Here is a 7,419-nt window from a genome sequence, read left to right as displayed (position 1 = left end):
CTGTAAAGAAGAACAAAATAAAACACAGGTCATGATGAATGCTTCATTGAATCCGGTCGGTTACCAGAAATATGATACACACACACACTATTTTATTCGCCTACCAGCTTTGTAACAGGTGACAAAAGTTTTGCAACGATTTCGAACTGGTTACATGAGCGCCAGATAATTCCACTATGTTCTTCAATCAGGTTGTCTCCAGAGGTCGTGGTAGTGAATTTATCGCACACTGCTTTTTTGAAGTCAGGTGAATTCAAAAATACGGTACAAAAAATGAACCAGTTGCTGTGAATTTTACCTACTTTCTAATTAGCAGGACGAACATTATATTGCTTGCAAAAATATGATTTTCTATCGTCCAGTAATTTAACTTGCCCCATATTAAATGTGGCTGAAGGTATGCGCTGAGACCAGGAACGAACAGGACAAAACATTTGACATAACACTTCATGGCTGAGTTGGACGCCCAGCAGTCAAATTTATCAAGATTCAGTCCATTCTCCGCTGTGTCCAAATCGGTAACAAAAAGAACAAGGCTTACGTAAACAGTAGCATTTCATTAACTAATTTAGTAGAACGCTCTCTAAGTGGATGTGACTCAGTCATGTTGAACTGATGCGGTACCTGTCCGCTTTCTAAAGAGTTCTTATCTCAAATGCGGCTTTTTCAGGTCTCCTGAGGAATCCTACTTTTGATAAACCAAGATGGGCTAAAGAACTAACTGGCCATTACAGTTGTGAATAGAAGCATTCAACTGCACCTACTACGTCAGTGTCATATCAACAAGATCAACGCAGTCGGAAATATTGGCAAGAGCAGAAATATTACTAAACTTGAAAAAAACATCACTTTGCAGAATAATCAGCAACAAAGATAAACTCCATTTAGTATTCCTCTTTCCGTTTGATAAGGGTATTTTTAAACAGTTTGGGTTTTTAACTCGCAGACTAACAGTCTGTTCACCGAAAAGTAGAACCTAATCCCAGTTACGGCCTTTGAAAAAGAAAAAAGAGAAATATTGGTTAGCAACCGTTTATTCATGCGTCAACCCCCTCCCACCCCATTGGCTGTTGGCCGAAGGAATTGGGTTTGAAAACACAACACATGCAAGGGTTGAGTTCCTAAACTATACGTGCATTGTGGCCTTTCATGACCAGACTCAAAGTAGGAAACCTCAACAGCAATTTTTCATCTGGTGGTGTTATAAACTGTGCCTTAGTTTATCAATCCGAAGTACTATCGCCTGTCTCCATGGGCATCAGCAGAAAATGTGGTTGATGTTGTTGTTTGATGGCCTGCCAGCAGGCTAGACGCTCCAGCGACCAATGAGATTTAGCATTTTAAATCCAAGTTGATTTGCCTTCGAAGAGAATAGTGGTGGCCCATGTTGAATAGCCAGTTGTTTACATGATTTCTGAGGTACCCAGAGGGTTTGGAAACTTTTCATCACTAATCCAGTAGCATCTTTAGTGGCTAACTGTACAACGAAGCGCTGTGACGATGAGCTTTCTGTCAATTCACTAAAAACATTCAAATATGAACCTAAGTCAAAATGACCTCACCATCCTTGAATCATTCTGGATTGGTTAGACATTTTCCGATCATTAAGGCACCTCAAAATATACCAAGGAATAGAAAACATAGTAAATAAAACCGAGAGGGGTTTGGATTCACTCGAAAATTTCCATGTGAAAGACTGATTGCAGTGATGTTTTAGGTTATTTTGATTTATCTGCTAACTTCGCATTCTGTTTATGAGTATATTTCTCTTCGTAAAAGATAACTTGACGCCATGCCATCTGCCTCGTTTTTATTTTGGGTCCTTCGTAAACAGGGCTGCACATTCTGTCTGAAATGCCTCCAACTCGCCAATGGAAAAGCGGGCTTTACTTCCCGCTTGCTAAGTGAAATTTGGGACATGGTTTTTGACTGGTCACTACAACCCGTGGGTATCTTCCAAAACGAAATTCAACCAATGAAAGTTAGTTTGAAACGATTAAGATTACTATTCTAACTACCTGTAATAACTTTTTTTCATCTTATTGTCGTTTGCTACACAGACAGATGTGGCTGGCTGTCAAAATGTTAACAATTCTTATACAGTGCGACACTGTCATAACCGTTATCATCATAATCAGCAACAAAGTATCAGTGAAAATTACTAGTACTTCTCTGCCGCACAAGCATAATTCATTTGAAAGTCTTACGTGGAACAAGGAACAAAAAGGAAAGGAAAAGAAACCCAATTCTAACCTATTACAATTAATCCCATAATCCCGTGTCTCCAGACACTCTTTGAGACAAGGAAAACACCACAAAGCATTATTGGCAACCTTATCTTGCAGCGTCTTCAATTGTGCACAGGGTGGTTACGCAACTCTCATACTGGAAGTCTAGTCACACTGACAGTACCCGTATTTGCTTTTATACCATTGTTCCAAGTTGGATATCAATCAGCCCTCTACCTGCACTACACTGGATAAGACGCGGGTAACAGTAACAGGTAATTTGGCATGCCAAATGCATGAACAAAGGTAGCCTCTAATGATAAACCGAAGGCCCTTTGCACAACCGAACAATTTTTTGTAACTGTTTCGCTACGTATTCATTGGCGGCAGCCAGCATGAGTTACGATTCTGGGATAACGGTTATTGAAGATTTAAGGATCTATGATTTCCGCTGCTTACAGAGGCCGCGTCTCACAACCATATTATTAACAGCCACACTGTAGATTTTTACACACACACCTTGAGAAGTATAGATACCATTTTGATATCATGTGTGTCACGTTCCGGCAAAGGCGATCCCAGTTTTAAAAAATCGTATACCACACTCAGTGAGCACAAAACGCTACACAATCTCCCTGAATTTTAGGTAATATGTTCAATGACTACAAGTCTTTTGGCGCAAGTAGAATGCTCAAGGGCGGCATTTGTCAGTCCATCCAAGGAAGAATGTAATTTGCATATTCCTGATAGACCGGGTTTTTGTCAGAAGCTGTCTCAATATCAGGGCATTCTTAACCACCAGGCTTTGGTCTCATCATTTTACAGATCACAAATAGAATTGACTTAGTGTCATAATTGTTGGACGGCAATTTTTGTATGAAGGATTTTGAGGAACTCTTGATTAGTATGATAAGCTTGCAAGTCTGCGACTGTATCATACTTACAAATTTTTATAACATTCCCTGCTGAGTGAGCTCGTTAAGGAGATCCGACCTTCCAACCGAGTCATATATGACTTAGCAGCCCAGGAGTACAAAAGCAGTGGGTCACTTATAGGAATGACGAGATTCTAACATATGAACAACTGTGAAGATGTGGACAATGCGATACTTATCAGACCGTTATCCTGCTCACTGCTCTTGAGTTACAAGTCATCGGAGGGCAAAAAACAAAGAGCGCAAAGATCCGTGCTACAATTGAAGTCACGCCTGATACCCTGGTGATTACTGCATTCAGTTGGCTCCCCTTCTTGATTAAAAAAAGCATCACAACTCCATGCAACTAGTTGACACGATAAGGGACCACAGCACTGAGTTACAAACTACCCCTAACTTTGTGCTCCCCTAAGTGCCTCATTGGGATTGCCGCATGTAGAACTGTGGACTTACAACCTTCTCAACTGTTTCGTTTTTCCTGCTAAAAAGAGACTCCGTAAATTAAAGCCAATACAAATTATGATTTGACTTGAATCCTCAAGGAATGAGCATAGTCAAAGGAGTTCAATATGCGCATTAGTCAATCAACAAAGAGTGAGTCAGGAGGTCTCAACCTCAACACTCCACGCATCTCACCCATGGGTAACTCACCTGAACTCGACTTGTAGTCAGAGACCGTTTTACAGTCATAGTCTTAAGTGAAAGAATTCAGCAGCACAATTCTGACGAAGCAGAGATGAACACTTTTAATGTCGAACTTTGCCACCATTGACACTAGACCATCCACTGTGTATTTTAATTATCATTTAGTTGCTATCAGACTTCATACATTTGTGTGCATTTTCAAATTTCATAAGCAGAATAACATAGATGATAACTTATCGACATCTATGTAACTTTGCTGTCCTGAACAATTGAAGTAAAATAAAATAAACATCGAAAGGATTGTCGACACTCTTGCCTTCCACTTGTTTTGTTCTAGATGGCGCTGAATTTATGCATCGCTGAAAACAGTTCCAACATGCTCCCTACCCAGCAGTCACTTCAAACTTCTATTTGCGCTTCAGCTTATATTCAGACTCACGCAGTTTAAGTAAGGCTTAGTTTGCGAACTTATATGTGAGCAATCTTTTTGCAGTGTTTTTCTGAGCGCAAGGCGCCGTCATTTGAGACAGCTTATTCTACAAATCACGCCTTAAATCTGGCTCATCCGATCTCTTTTTACAGTTATGTTTTATTCCGTGCTCCGCTGTTCCGAGGCTTAGTAGTGCCTTTTAACTATTCAACACCATCAGATAGTTCTGAGAAATTTTGCGGATATTGACGACGCACATTTATGTCACTCATAGTGTCTTGTTGAGGGAGTTGATTCGGAAACTGTGAGACAAACTGTTTTGAGTCAGACAGTCCGTCATGTTATCTATATATGATTTCATTAAAAGTTAATATCTGCTGGTTAACAGCAAACCATCAGTCGTACAACCGTACAACACGAGGACTGACAAAATTTCTGCTTCCATTTAGAAATACAGCCACAAAGAGCGAATGAGTACTGATGGCTTCAAAGGTACGGAAACAGAAATAACGTTTATGTATTCATGAAAGGAACCAATCACAAGGTTACTCAAAACTTTTGGCAGTTGTAGCAACTTCTTGAGTAGATTCCGTTGTGAAAATATACTGTGATATCTTGAAAATCGCACTAACTAAAACACGGGTAACCTTTGTGAAATATATTCAGTTGAGGAATATCATAAACGAGAGTTTCAGTTGGGTCTCATGGGAAAACCAGATTGATATGCAAATGAGTGTATTTCCAGAAATAGTTCATGTACTTGGAGCGGCTGCACTGAAGTGCAGTGATTTACAAGCAATCATCTCTTTGGAATGGGGTCTTCACCATATGGTTCGACAGTATTTCAAACATACAGTTTGCTTTTTGGCTTCACATTCGCTTTAACAAATAAGATTTGTAGGCTTCCTTCCGACAACCGTTATTAACAGCAACGTCAAATGAGAGTAAGAGTGCTTTGGTTCTATACAGCAATGTTCATTTGTTTTTGTAAGGCCGTATAATAAAAAGAAAAGGGGCGGGAGTAGTCTGCCATAAGCATTTGAGCTTCTTAGATCTCTAGCACACAAATAGGCAATTCACGCGAAAACCAGCCAGTGATATGAGTTAGCCGCCATATCTTCCGGTGTGCGAATTATATAACGCGTTATATGCACCCCAATCTGAAAGATAAACAGCATCACTACAATCAAACTCTTTTTTTAAAAATCACTCATTCTCTTCTGTTATGTCATCTTATATCCATCTTTAGGTTTTCCGCCACTCCAAATTAGGCACAAAAACTGTCTTTCTCTGAAAGCGGTAACTCGGAATCTGTAGCAGGTCTTCAGTTATTCTAACCTGAATTATTCATGCGCTACATAAGCTTTTGAGCGTTCAATATGATTTTTATTGTAGCGTTAGATTTTTGTGGGAAGCCTAATTGATAGCTGTCACCCGGATAAGCAAATATTCACTTAAAATTCGCTTACAGTAACAGCCTTTGCTCCCTTTGGTTAGCCAGGGTCGCCATTATTACTGCATCAACACCACTGTCTGAAAAAAGATTCCATGAACCAAAATTTACAAAAATGGCTGAATGTGTTGACGCTTTTGTGTCCAGTATCCTTCTTGCATGTTTTTGCCCATTTGTGAAATTGAACGAGTATATCACACGTTTTAAGCCTAAACGTTGGTCGAAACCTACAGCAGCTAAGAACCAGTGTTAAATACCGATGTTATGCTGTCGACGATAATACTGATGACGATTATGATGTTGATAACATCACTGTTGGCCATAAATGATAAACTGCAACCCGACTTGTCTTTGGTTCATATCTTGCTGAAATATCTGGCTGCAAGATGCTACTTAACTTTTATCTAATGCTAGGTTTTATTAGTTGAAATTTTGAAGTTGCGTCCTAAGAAAAAGGAAGGACAGCATAGTACGATCTAAACAGTAATTCAAAAGAGTCTGCACTGCAGCTACAGAGACGTCATTCTAGCACTCATGGTGCAATCCGTCTTATATCCGCGATTGCTTTTCGTCATTACCGTTGCACAACTATAGAGTGGTTCTGGTTTTGAGACGAGATTGGAAGTAGGACCGTCATTCTTCCCGGATGCGCAAATCTAACTTTCATTTCAAATGACAAGTTAAGGTCTAACTTTGTTTGAAAGATAATTGTAAAAGCCTTTGTCACTGTTTTGCACAGCGAGCAGAATAAAATGGAAATTTCATATGGTTTTGTAAGTTAAGATGGTTAACTGCAGCTCCATAATTTCTGGAAAGTTTGTAAGGTGCATTTAACAACAAGTCGTGTTTTACTTTGTGTGAGTAAGAGTAAGAGTAAGAGTAGGAGTATTAAATTTATTACATAACCACTAAAATATTGCTTTAACGTAACATAATGCATGAATGTAAACTTAGGGATATCGGTATCGCACTCGATTTTCTATCATTATCAAGAACAGTCAACTCATTACTTCATAGGATACAAGGACATCGAATTTTAGGTGATATTTCTAGCACATTACAGAACTTTTCTGTTTTAGACGCAGCCTATTGATGCAAGCAAAAGTGATTTACCGGCGAAACTTTTCAACCTTATGCCGTTTTGTGCGGAAAGAGCGAGATTTTTTCGCCCACAGTAAATAAATTTTCAGAGTACGTGAAGTCATTTTAAGCCCAAAAGCCATGGGAGTGACCGTTCATTCGGTTCTTCCAAGATAATATTTTTCAAACATGGTGCCTGGGGCTTGGGCTGATATTTTGTGTATCATCAATAGACAAATGAGCATTCTCATTAACCTTAGAAAAAACACTTTCTTGTCAAACACAAAATGAAACACAACAGCATCATCATCAACGACAGCATGACATCAGTGCTCAACACCAATGCTTCACTGCCGTACAGCCATGACTTATTTGAAAGCCTTATTTTAAAGAAAAGAATAAAGGTGGATGGGGGAGGGACTTAGTGCTAGCTTAACACAATCATTCCGAGGTGCCTACACCTCCAGACATTCACTCAAGCAACCTGGATCGAAACTGACAACACGAACGCCACTGACATCGGTTGGCAGCCATATCTTGTAGTGCCTCCAACCAGGCACAGTGAGGATCACGCGGTCCCCATCCTGGAAGGCGAGTAGCACCGACAGCACCCAAGCGTTTCGTGATCTCCTTCATACTCCTCTGCCA

The sequence above is a fragment of the Opisthorchis viverrini genome, assembly GCF_000715545.1.
Source record: "Opisthorchis viverrini unplaced genomic scaffold opera_v5_109, whole genome shotgun sequence".
NCBI classification, from domain to species: domain Eukaryota; kingdom Metazoa; phylum Platyhelminthes; class Trematoda; order Opisthorchiida; family Opisthorchiidae; genus Opisthorchis; species Opisthorchis viverrini.
This window is presented reverse-complemented; position numbering follows the sequence as displayed.